The following is a 13,146-nucleotide window of genomic DNA, read 5'->3' as shown; positions in this document are numbered from 1 at the left end:
CAACGTTTTCTCCCAGTCCTCTCATTTCTCATTAAATGCTTTATAAATTCTGTGCTTCACATAAGATCATAAAGCATAGTCCTTCTTCAGAAGCTAATAGTCACTCAGATGGTAAAGACATTTTTTTTTCATTCTTTCATGTAACCCAAATGTTCATTTCTGTCTTCTCCGGAAACTTGCCAAGTCGAAATTAGCTCACGCCTTCAGAATTAGCTTCTATAATACATTTTAAACTGTACTTTCATCATTTCCTAGGTCTCCCAAGAAGTCTGTTTCCTCCAGAATGAAATGATTGCATGATCGTCGCATTTCGTCAAGACACAGCGATGCTTTCGTGTTGAAGTCTTGTTATTTTACTGAAGTGCTAAATACAGTTTCATAAAATCACTGCTCACAGTGAAAGGAATAAAACGAATTTCTAGAGAGGGTTCAAAATGAAGTTTTCATTTATCTAGGAGGTGGTGATAAACGTGGCCTGTTTGTTAACTGCGTGATTGTTGATGCCTTGGTAGTCACTGAACGCACGTAAACTAATTGAAAGGAACTTTTTTTATTTATACTTTAAACTTTAAAGTATAAATAAAAAAAGTTAAAGTTTAAAGGACAAAATAGCGACCGAAATCGTGCAAATATACGCCTACGATATTATTTGTCTACATAAGAAAGTAGTTCTTCAGGGTATGAGTTAACGTTTATATTGCTAACTTGACTTTGGTTTTCCCTTGCTCAAATTAATGAAAACATTCCCTTAATAAAATTAGTAAAACAATGAAAGTGGCATTGCTAAATGTATTTATTTTATTCATTGAATGCGTGCATTTATGTTTCTTGAATACCTGTATTTTCTGTAACCTGTTTGAGGTTTCGTCTTTGTAACTCCGCTCGGTAGGCGGAGGGACAATTTCATTTTGCAACCAAATGGCACGAGTAGAGATACAGTCCAATTCATCGTCAGTCGTGAAGTAATGACTTCTCCGCCCTGCACGAAACGATAGTCCAATTATCGTAAATATAAACACAACCAAGCTTAACACGGCGCCTTTATTCCAAGTTATTTACTTAAAACCCAGTCGAATAACTCCGATTATACTAAATAACTTCCAACAAAAATGTAACCTAGTTTAATTCGGTTTTGGCCACAGTCAAAACGCTCTCTAAATTTCTTTTCAAAGAGTTCCGGCGTAGAAATAGATTAAGCCGATTGCATTCTTTTTTGTGGTCGTCTGTTTTGGGATCGTGTTTAAAATGTTACAGTAGTTGTCACCAAACTGTATTCTTCATGGTTACCGAAAAATCATACGCCGTTGCAGTATGAACAGCGGAGCCCATGCGAGTGAAGACAGCTTAGAACGTGCAGCGTAGCAAAGCTAGTAAGTTGGGGGGGGGGGGGGTTTAAGCCCTTCCGTGGCCTTGAAGCATGCAATTTGGTGACGACTACTACAGTTCAGTAGTTGTCTCAACTATTACATTACTTAGGTACATTTTTAATATCGCGGTAATATTTATCCGAAACTTTCTGGAGCCACTCGTATTTTTGTTTAATTTCGTTCATTTTATGGACCACTGCACGCGCAAGCTTAAACGAAATCTCACGAATCATAACTTCTTGAGTCATTAAACAGATATTGACGAAACTCCGTATAAAGCACTTCTACATGTAACGAATGTTGCCATGTGTAACGAACTACAAGGAGCAGAGTCCCTCTTGAGGAATCAGTAGTTGCTCAGCTATTCAAAAAATTACTCATATTTTGTGGATCCCGAATGTTAACTACCATGCTCGGGATGAGCCTGGCATTGGATCCTGTCCAGACACTGCAATCCATTTGTCTTATCCATTTTAATATTATCCTCTCATCTACGAATAGTTGTTTCAATTAGTATCTTCCCATCAGGCATCGAACATAACTAATCTGTATGATTCCTTTAATATGAAAGACCAAGTTTCATGGTGGCGTTGATTTTACCTACTTTAATTAATCTTAACGCTGATTGTTTTCCGCTCAGATTAAATTTGCAATGTGCCGACTGCTTCCTGCGACCTCAGGTGTGATGTGGCAACAGCAATGGTCCTAATTCCGTCCATTCGGTTTACAGGTATTTCGTATATATCTAGCCATGAACCATGTACTTTAATGTCGCAAGAAACTGATACGTTTTGAGTGTAACATCCTGTGATAGCAGGAGACCTACATCAACCCAAAAATAATACTGGCCGGTTAGTACTGAGTTACGTGTATCCTGTATTCCACATCGTGAGGATCAGGTTCGTGATCGTTCGTTGCTGAAACGATTAGAAACACTCCTCCACTCTTGGCTTTTTAATACATGCTTGTTACTGCCTTTAATATGCAGGACTTCTGACCTCGTTTATACACAACGAACAGAAGTAAGAAGTATGAAGGCCACTTTTACGTAAAGTAAAAATATTTATATGCTGTTGGGAAAAAAATGCAGAGCTGGTAAATACTTCTATCATTACCAGAAAGAAAGTCTTACAAAATACAATCCACTTTAATATCCCTTTAAATAAACCGGGCGTCTAAATAATATTTAAGAATTCAGTCTGTACAGCAAAGAAAACACAATATTTTACCATTAAAAAATATCAATTAGTTAACACTGTTTAAGAAAATTATCTCTAATTTTGACGTCCATCATTTTGGTTGTTTGTTAAAACACACACACGACGTTTCGGAAACTCATTTTCTCCATAATCATGTACGACTCAGGTCTGCTTACTACTATGGGCACATCAGACAGCTAGTCCCAGACACTGGACCTACAGCTTCGACTTCAGTAATGAGACTGTATCTGTGTAAGGGTCTCACCGAAGTACCCGCTTCTCCCAAATTCCTCCACCTGATGACGGAGAGAGACATCCCGTCATTTCAATACACTATCGTCAGAACCCTTTTCACTTAAAATAATTCCTGTTTACACCGAGAATCGTAAAAGACCCATAAATACTAAAATGCGGATTTACTGAGGAGCATTCAGAATGCCTCTTTGAAGTAAAAAAAGTGTGGAAAATCTGTGTGCTGTATGAGATTTGAGGTTCATTATTAATTCTGGAATGAAATGGAAGCAACAGCTCATGGCATTCGCTTAACAAGACTGGAAAGGTGCAATCGTACCTAAATACATGTTTTTACATGTGTTCTTTGCAAATTTTCCTTTCTAACTATCCTAGCTCTCAAATAGATTAATCGAAAAAGTTGCCTAGGTTCTCAACCTCACGAAACATACCCCAAGCTAACCACTCTAACCTGACCGAAAATAATCTAATCCAGAGGGGGCTGCGTCCCATGTAAACATGGTAACAAAGTTAGCAATGGTAACTATAACTGAGGTAAGTAGGAAAACATGGAAACTAATACAAACTTTGTAGATCATTTAACAGAAAAATCATGGTTTTCGAAGTACCCGTGGTACAACCAATGGTAGTCTGTGTAAACGAGGTAACCATATATTCATGGTAACGTTCATGCACTTCCTGCAAGGAACGCAAAAGAATTTCTAGCTTAAAAAGTGTTGGTGGGAGGCTAGACCTGAGCCCTCTCAGATATTAGACAAGGGCAACCCCCCCCCCCCCAGAAAGGTGGTAAAATGTTCACGAAAGTAAAAAGCTTGTCGTCAAACAGCATTGAAATATCTACAGTTCCTTACCAATCGATATCTAACATTTATTTACAGTGGAATTAAATCAAATTGAAGAAAATTACTAAAAAGTAGGCCAGCAAGTACAAGTGAGTGTATGGACAAGAGGGCGGTTGCCGGCGTCCACAGAAAAGGCAAATTTGCGACTTTTGTATTTCGTTCTGTGTTCTGCAACAAGGGCGGTGACGTTCGACACAGTTCAAACGATTGCAGCTTTCCCAAGTTACACCGGATGTGAAGTACGTATATTGTTTCAACTTACGGGACCTCGTCCAAGTCTACTGTTTCCCCAACTCCTAGAATCTAGTGAACTCTATTTATCTAGACTTTTTGGGATAATCTGAAATCTGAACACAGTAATATCTCAGTGCCCATTTTGTCAAGCGTGTTTCCTGTCCTGAACATCAGAACTACTTTATTGAACAATTGCGATGAAATTATAATATCGCGTATTTAAGTGTCCACAGAAATCTTAATGCCCTTGAATATGTTATTATTACTGTCAAAGGTATATTACAATTTTGAATAATATGGTCGTAATACGGCCCGCCACCTCCCCTTAAATCAGATAGTCCCCCCCTCCTCCAGCTTCTACTTGCAAGAAACAATTCAGTTGTAATGTTCCCTCTGCAATGCATCTTAATTCTCACGGACTGCAATGTCACAATGCATCTGGCCATGTTCTTCTTTTCCGCCATTAATGTTACGTTCAGGAAAATTGTGGGTTTATGACAAAGATTAAAGACACGTAACAATGAAGGCAAGACGTGACGTAATGTTTGCATGCCGGGCATTCATGTAGCCTTACATGTTTCTCGTTCAGACGTTGGCTATAATGAAACTCAATAATTACGATCGGAATTTTTTTTCTTAAAATGACTGTATTTTTGTAACAACAATAGAGATTCAAGTATGCATTTATATTTCTCCCTTTACAAACCTTGAAATTGTCATGTAACAGCTATTTTTCGTTATCTTTAACAGTAGGTCCTTATTCAGAAATAAATTGTTTTAGTAGCAAGGCTAACAACCTTGCACCGTAAAAAGGAAGATGTTTCGAAACCTCAAACTCGGACAGACGGACACAGAAGGACCGAATGGAAGAGGAAAATTGAGGAGGCCATGGACCGAATACGGACTGGAGAGCCATAGAATAAGAAGAAGAATATGTTCAAATATAAATGTTGTTGAGATGTGAACAAATTACTAAAGTTTCATATTATTTTAAATTTTCTCCTGCAATAGCTTGTATCTGACACAAGAATCACGACTTCATTTCAAATCCTTCGGCGTGAATAAAATAAACTAGCTTGTAGTAACTAGTAACAAATTAACAAATAATTTCACAGGCCTGGTTGGTCTCAAGGCCGAATGTCTTAATATGATTCTGATTGGTTCTTCTGAACGTGTTAACTTAAGATAGTGTTGCAAGTTGGAACTGTGGATGGCTATATAAAACAAGTTTTTGAAAGAGACTGTACTAGTTTAAAATGTAAATATATTAGCCTACAAACACATCATCTGATTTATGGATTCTTAGTTTCTCAGCTGAGAAGTGTAGATGCTGTTTGTGGACAGATTTCCTGTACTTTGGTTACAGGAAGACGTTGCGTATTATTCAGTTACATTAAGATGGATTTTACTTCCATAAATAGACGTCAGTGATAGCGCTGCTTGTCGTCTATGCACGATTGAAACTACATGAGTATTTATTTTATGATTATTTAGTACAGAGTTGTTGAAAAAGCTCTCCCTTGATCCAGGAGTGTGTGAAAAACATTGTCAGGACAGTTTTCCTATATTCTATGTACAATTTAGCCTACATAAATTTTAACTGTACCATTTATATTATACTTATTTGGCCTTCTTTATATTTCACCTACTTTCGCATTTACCTAACACCAGTTCGTCTATTCCATTCTGTCTATATAACATCAGGCGAAGTTGTAGCTTTTTATTTTGTATCCGGCAGTTTTAACTTCCATTTTTAAAAAAACCTATCTTGAATTTTGACAAAAGTTGTAGCTTTTTATTTTGTACCCGGCAGTTTTAACTTTTTTTTTAAAAAAACCTATCTTGAATTTGACAATATTGGCAAAACCGATTTCTTGCATTTTATCCGCACGCACAAAAGTTTTTACGTGTAAACTGTGTCAAAATATAACCTATTTATTTGTGTGATAATTTCATATTTTTGCACGTGTGAACTGGAATAGGTTAAAATGTCACCGAAATAAACATGGTGACATGTCTGAACATGAAACTACAATTGACTAGTTGACGTAGATGAAGTTGGTGTAGGTAAGTGCAGGTCAACCAACTGTCACGTAACCGCGAAGGACGCCGGTAACCGGACGACTCTTATGGAGAAATGGCATGTGAAGTGGTTGTTGAAGCAGTTTGTGCGTGTTTGTCAGGTTTTAAGAAATACAGTCCTTTTGTAATTATACCAGCTGTTTAAGTAAACAAACTATGACGCAGCGTGCATGGCGTTTGAATATGTACTGTATTTAAAACGAATCAGACCTCCACATTTTGATGACATTGACAGCAATTATTCACGTGGTATAGAATATCCCTGTTGTGAAACCCGAGCTTTCATTAGTATGTTCACATAGCCTGTTCGGTTAAACTCGTTCTGAACTTGCTTAACTCAGTTGACATCTTCAGTGTATTTTTGTTTAAGGTATCTTTCAATAATGCTCTCCCCCATGAGCTAATGTCTGTAGATATCCAGAACTTTGCGGGTCATTTTAATAAACCTTATTCCTAGTTGCATGCAATCTTCATAGGTTTTAAATTATGGGTTTTGTGAAATTATAAAAGGGTTTGTGCTGTAGAAGTTGGCAATGTGAAAATGGTTTTATAAAGATAGAAACGCTTGTTTAATTCATATTCAAAGACGAGTTTTGTTTAAAAGCGTTTTGTTTAAAAAGTGTCCATGTTATGAAAGTGAAATATGGGAGAAACCTGATAAGATTTAACATTTTATAAACAAATGCATGCCATTTGCATAAAAACGCCAGTGTTAATGAACTTTTTAAGGCGTGACCATATTATTTTAAATTTACACAACACCATGAGTCAAAACTAGGTTATCCCTAATAAAAATCGACATAACTCGTTCCAAAAAAAATAATCTTGCATATCTAGAGTGACCGTACAATCAGGAGACAAGATACATTGAACCTGCATTCGGACAGTTCTAGACCAGCAGACTTGTTGCAGTGACTGTTTGCCGGAGGGAGTTGGTAGGACGATGAACATATATCTTTATATATGATTTGAGGTTTTCACAGGTGAGTATGAAGATTTCTGTCTTCTGGGTTGTTGCGCTGTGTAGTCTGGTCGATGTTAACCAACGTTTCAGAGGTCATACTGCCTCCGTCATCAGGGCGATGAGTATGAAGATTTCTGTCTTCTGGGTTGTTGCGCTGTGTAGTCTGGTCGATGTTAACCAACGTTTCAGAGGTCATACTGCCTCCGTCATCAGGGCGATGAGTATGAAGATTTCTGTCTTCTGGGTTGTTGCGCTGTGTAGTCTGGTCGATGTTAACCAACGTTTCAGAGGTCATACTGCCTCCGTCATCAGGGCGATGAGTATGAAGATTTCTGTCTTCTGGGTTGTTGCGCTGTGTAGTCTGGTCGATGTTAACCAACGTTTCAGAGGTCATACAGCCTCCGTCATCAGGGCGATGAGTATGAAGATTTCTGTCTTCTGGGTTGTTGCGCTGTGTAGTCTGGTCGATGTTAACCAACGTTTCAGAGGTCATACTGCCTCCGTCATCAGGGCGATGAGTATGAAGATTTCTGTCTTCTGGGTTGTTGCGCTGTGTAGTCTGGTCGATGTTAACCAACGTTTCAGAGGTCATACTGCCTCCGTCATCAGGGCGATGAGTATGAAGATTTCTGTCTTCTGGGCTGTTGCGCTGTGTAATCTGGTCGATGTTAACCAACGTTTCAGAGGTCATACTGCCTCCGTCATCAGGGCGATGAGTATGAAGATTTCTGTCTTCTGGGCTGTTGCGCTGTGTAGTCTGGTCGATGTTAACCAACGTTTCAGAGGTCATACTGCCTCCGTCATCAGGGCGATGAGTATGAAGATTTCTGTCTTCTGGGTTGTTGCGCTGTGTAGTCTGGTCGATGTTAACCAACGTTTCAGAGGTCATACAGCCTCCGTCATCAGGGCGATGAGTATGAAGATTTCTGTCTTCTGGGTTGTTGCGCTGTGTAGTCTGGTCGATGTTAACCAACGTTTCAGAGGTCATACTGCCTCCGTCATCAGGGCGATGAGTATGAAGATTTCTGTCTTCTGGGTTGTTGCGCTGTGTAGTCTGGTCGATGTTAACCAACGTTTCAGAGGTCATACTGCCTCCGTCATCAGGGCGATGAGTATGAAGATTTCTGTCTTCTGGGCTGTTGCGCTGTGTAATCTGGTCGATGTTAACCAACGTTTCAGAGGTCATACTGCCTCCGTCATCAGGGCGATGAGTATGGAGATTTCTGTCTTCTGGGTTGTTGCGCTGTGTAGTCTGGTCGATGTTAACCAACGTTTCAGAGTTCATACTGCCTCCGTCATCAGGGCGATAGCTTTATGTTGTACGTCTTTAGGAATCCCTCGCAAATGGTAGGAAAAGGTCTCATGGGGTACGGGGGTTGGGTTAGGGGATCTACGACAGCTATTACACAAATACTAAGTCGTCTGCTCCTTCATTAAACACTAACATATCGCATAAAATTAAATTAATGTTTATTATATACAACATGTCCTATAAGTCCACGGTAATACAACTCTGCTATTCGGAAAAAAAACGGAAAAATATAAAGAGGTGATGACGTTGCATGTGATGTGTTATTATTGATAATGTTTAGAGTGTAGCGCCATTTTTGGTTAAAAAATCCAGCACTGAAGATCAAAGCATGACATGCAATCCGTGTTTTGCCAAATAACAGTTCTTCTATTGGCTGGTATTTGTGGGACACTCTGTGTAAAATATACCACAGAAAGAAACAACAGTGGCAATCCAGTGGCTAATAAATTGATTTCTGATGACGTTAAAGTTCCATCACCGGCAAATTTAGATGTCCTATTTTCTGTGTGTGCTCAAATGGAAACCGTGGATCTGTCGAACAAAACTCGATGTAATCGCTCTTGTTGGAAGTCCGCTAGAGGCGAAACCACTGTCGGCGATGCACTGCTGTGAGAGACGTGGACAGCCTGCGTCTTTCTACCCTTTTGTCCTATTTATGTAGAATTATTTCAAGGAAATTATCTACTTAGTTAACACTAACACAGACTCTCCAAGTGGAAATGTCAATGTGTTAAATTAATTTTAACATTTCTGTGCAAGCCATGTGCAATTTTTATTCTTATCGAACTCCCTCATTTTTCTTGAAATGTTCCGTGAGATTAGACAAGGCTAGACTAAAAAATTAAAAGCTTGTGGCTTGAATGAATAGATCCTGTCATTTGAATTTTAGTCAATTTAATAACGATTTAAACATGTAGACGTATGTCATTATTTTAATTGTTTATTTTCTCAGATTTACAATAGTTCCTTATAAACGCGTATTTAGAACTTCGGCATGAATACACTACAACTACTGTATTTTCGTTCTGTCGCATTTCGCTATAAGAATAAATTTGTGACGGTGGAGTACACGCTAAATCGCATTTAGTAGACGAAAAATGCAACTATAAGGCCTAATATTTAATACAAACCTAGAACTAATAATTTTTATTTTATTTACAATATACAAACCGTCTGTTACAGGTCTTTTACATGTATCCAGAGGAACAGATTTGTGTTTGTCAGCAAGAATTTTCTCCAGTTCTAACTCTTGAAGATGTTTTGAGTTCCGTGCGATTATTTCTGTTGCTATCGTTAGCTGTGGCGTAAATATAGACTCTTCCAATTTCCAAATATATTTATTTCTTGTACCAAATACAGCTACACGTTTATCAATTTTTTCGTTTATATTTTGTTTCCGTGTCGAACAAAAATTCATCTCTTATGCCGACTGGATTACTAGTAGCTTAAGTAACAACAATACTAGTGGTAATAATGGTAATACTGTCTGAAGTTCAATGTAAGTGCATTGATACCACCAAGGAAGACAGCTAATAGACCTACTATCCTAAGTGTGTATTTGTGTAGGCGTTGGGATACACGAAGACACTGCTGTGAGGACGGTTGATCCAAGGGTCTTCTGAATCCGGAACTGCGTTTGATAAGATACTCGTTCTAATGGCGTTTTACCCACAAGAACGAACATGCCTGTATTCTTGAGGCTGACGTGTGAGAGAGATTTTGCTCTGCTGACGCAGGTGGAACTGTGATTTAGTTCAGCTTTCGATACGCTGACATGAGCGATGGATGATGAGTGCAGACGTCGGCTGCGCAGAATTCTTGTTACCAACTGCATGATTTTCTGGTTCTTCATTGTCCGAACTTCATGCGACTTAATTTGATTATTGTTCAGATGACACACGAGGTTGAAGGAGACTCAGTGACGGCCAGGGTTCAATTCACAGCAGGGTAGAAATTATTCTTTCCGTCACCGAGTCCAAATTGGCTGTCTGGTCCCATCCAGCCTCATATCCAGTGGATACCAGAAGCTCTTTCCTGGGGGCAAAGCGGCCAGGACGTGTAGCTGAAGAATGCATTCTCATTAGCTATGTGTCTGTTGAGGAGCTAAGGTATTAGATGGAATGGAGCAGTCAGTTTCCGGTTCCCGTTGGATAGTAACAGGACAAGGTGGATCTCAGAGTTGGTCTAGATGCGGAGGGCGAAAGAATAACGCTGCCAGATTGAAGATGGTTGTCTTATGGTTTGTTACTACGGCGCTATCACCCTGATGATGGCGACAGCAAGCACTTCTGAAACTTCGGCAACCTTCTACCAGAATACATGGTGCAACAACCCAGAAGACAGCCATCTTTATACTCGCCTCCGTGAGAGCCTGAAATGTCACTCTCTCCCAGATTGTCATTTAAATTAAATAGTTCCCTTGTCGACGAAGAACAGAGAGAAGCTAGTAGATGCTTTTTGTCTCTCTTAGCCCGCGGAGTACAGAACGCGACGATAACAATGAAGATGTCCGATCGGTTACGCTCTCTCCATAAGATAGATTTGTAGGCCAATCTTTGCCTTACTACTTTCCACTAACAGCAAATTTACCGGACATTAGCTGTGGTTTACAAACTGGATGGCACCCGCGGGCGGTAGGAACAAAGTAGCGCTTAAGTAACGTGAATCCATGGTGCGGGATCTTCCTTGGAAAGATGACAGTCGCTTATCCTGTCGAGAGATTCCTGAATGTAAGGAAGTCATAAGTTCACCATCCTATCCTCAGCCAGATGAATCCACTTTTCACTATCCAAGACCCATTTTGTTGTTATTCTCTGAACTACGCCTTTGTTTCCCATGTGACCTCTTAGCGTTGAGATATTTTGAACTACAAATTTGTTTGGAAATATAATTTTAATGCGTCCTACATATCACACTCATGTCATCATTGATTTAATTGCTCTCACAGTTTTAGGTGAAGAATCTCTTCATATACAATTTTCTTCTTCCTTGTTATAGTAATTCTTGATTAAATGGTCGTCATGGAACTTAATGTGGCACATTTCAGTCGCCCTCTGGGATATCTTGTGTCTAATATGATTTGCTCCTTGCATCCAGCTCGTTATATCAACTCGGAAGACAGATACGTCATTCTTATTGTAGGTACCGCGCAAGGCATTTTATAGATCAGTGGTATTCAATCTGGGGTAAGAGTACCCCCGGGGGTACGCGAAGACATCTTAGGAGGTACGTGAAATTTAAAAAAATATATATATTATTTTATGATTAACACTGAATAATCAGTAATGTAATTTGTTTAATTTATTTTAGATGTAGATTATATACTATGTATAACTTGAATTATATACGAACAACTTTGGGGGTACAAAGTTGAAGAGAAATTATATCTGGGGTACGCGAATAAAAAAGGTTGAATACCACTGATGTAGACTGTTCCAAAATCAGCTGGCAGAGCTCAACATTGACGATTTAATGATTTTGTTAAGTTTGGTGCAACAAAGATTTTAAGACTCGACACGAACGTAACCGTTTACTTGCACATAATTGTTAAGGAATCTAAGATAAGAAAGTGGTAGAAATATTAGCAACTGAACAACTCGTGTTAGCACGGAAACTAAGATAAAGATTAGCGAAGTTTAGGCTTTCACTTGTCGCTTCAACAGCTCTGCCCGAAGACACGTCAATCTACAACGTTTCTGTACATGACGACCTCGATTTACAAACTGTATATTCCACTGGTTACTAAGTTTAACATATGAGCCTCAGAGAAATCTATAACAGGCCTGCAGCCATGAAAACATCACAAATATCTGGAACAAGAATGAGAATGGGTTCTCACTACGATGAAGGTCTTCTTGGTTGTGACGTCGAATGGACTCATTGATAGTTATTAACGTCCCGCGTCCATCTTTTACACCTGATTTGTGTTTCTGTTGTAGCAATGTTTTTATTTACGTACGAGATAATTTCTTTTACCAACATGATAAGGCATTTTGCAGTAACTCTACTCTGGTTTTATGATTTTAAGGTTGACATGGACAATACAAACAATAAACGACCATTGTAATAATATAATTCGACCCTGATGATAGAGACAGTATGTTTTTCCGAAATGTTTAATTATACCTATAGCTTATGGTCATCATTCGGTGCTCTTGGCAAACTGCTTCAATTTTGCCGCGTTTTTTAAAATATATCTATCCCGGATTTATATTTTGTGGCAGTTTTTATTTAAAATGTAAGATAATTTCTTTCATAGTCGTGACGGCCTGCGATGGTTTCATGATTTCAAGGTTTATAGAGCCTCAGAGGAAACAAAGTCAAGAGACGTCTGTCGTAATATTCTTATTCAATTCCGGTCCGTGACTTCTAACATTATTACGTCACGTTCCTTGCTGCACGACTGGATTCTTGTTGAATGAAGAATGTTTAAAATAAAGATAAGAATGGTTTTAACGTTTCCCTTTAAAAAAGATATTTAACAGTGCTGTAAAAACAGCTGTTTCTTTTATAACGAGATAATTGTGTTCCTGGAAAACACCGCGTCATGGAAAACTCGCGTTATAGAAACCGCAGGTTCAATTGTAATTAAAGGGTAAGAGGTACAGAGTTCAAATTCACCATCACAGGTGTAATTTTTCTATAGTAATCAGTGATATTATTAATTTTAATAAATTTGCATTTGTATTTGTGTAAGAGTGAATCTTACTGCTGCTATGACATAAAGTCACTATGGAGTGTACGGTTATTTGTTTAAATTATATTTAAACAGTTTCTAAATTTAAACGTTTAAATTCAACATTAGTATCATCAAGGATAATCACCAGATTATATCAAATGGCTAGATTCCTCACTGTGTATATTTCCATAGCCGAAATATCTCCGTTCATCTGGA

At 38.5% G+C, this 13,146-nt stretch overlaps 1 protein-coding gene across 3 annotated transcripts in view; it reads left to right on the top strand.

Annotated features, from left to right (window-relative positions):
- LOC110828354 (carbonic anhydrase 2) overlaps positions 1–13,146 on the top strand; it is a 33,175-nt gene that overhangs the window by 2,876 nt on the left and 17,153 nt on the right. The window lies entirely within an intron of this gene.

This window comes from Zootermopsis nevadensis, unplaced genomic scaffold (genome assembly GCF_977971745.1).
Source record: "Zootermopsis nevadensis isolate Lab colony 2312 unplaced genomic scaffold, Znev_1.0 Znev_ptg000012l, whole genome shotgun sequence".
In the NCBI taxonomy this organism is placed as follows: Eukaryota; Metazoa; Arthropoda; class Insecta; order Blattodea; family Termopsidae; genus Zootermopsis; species Zootermopsis nevadensis.
Note: the sequence above shows the minus strand (reverse complement) of the source record. Positions and strands in the feature narration are given on the sequence as shown.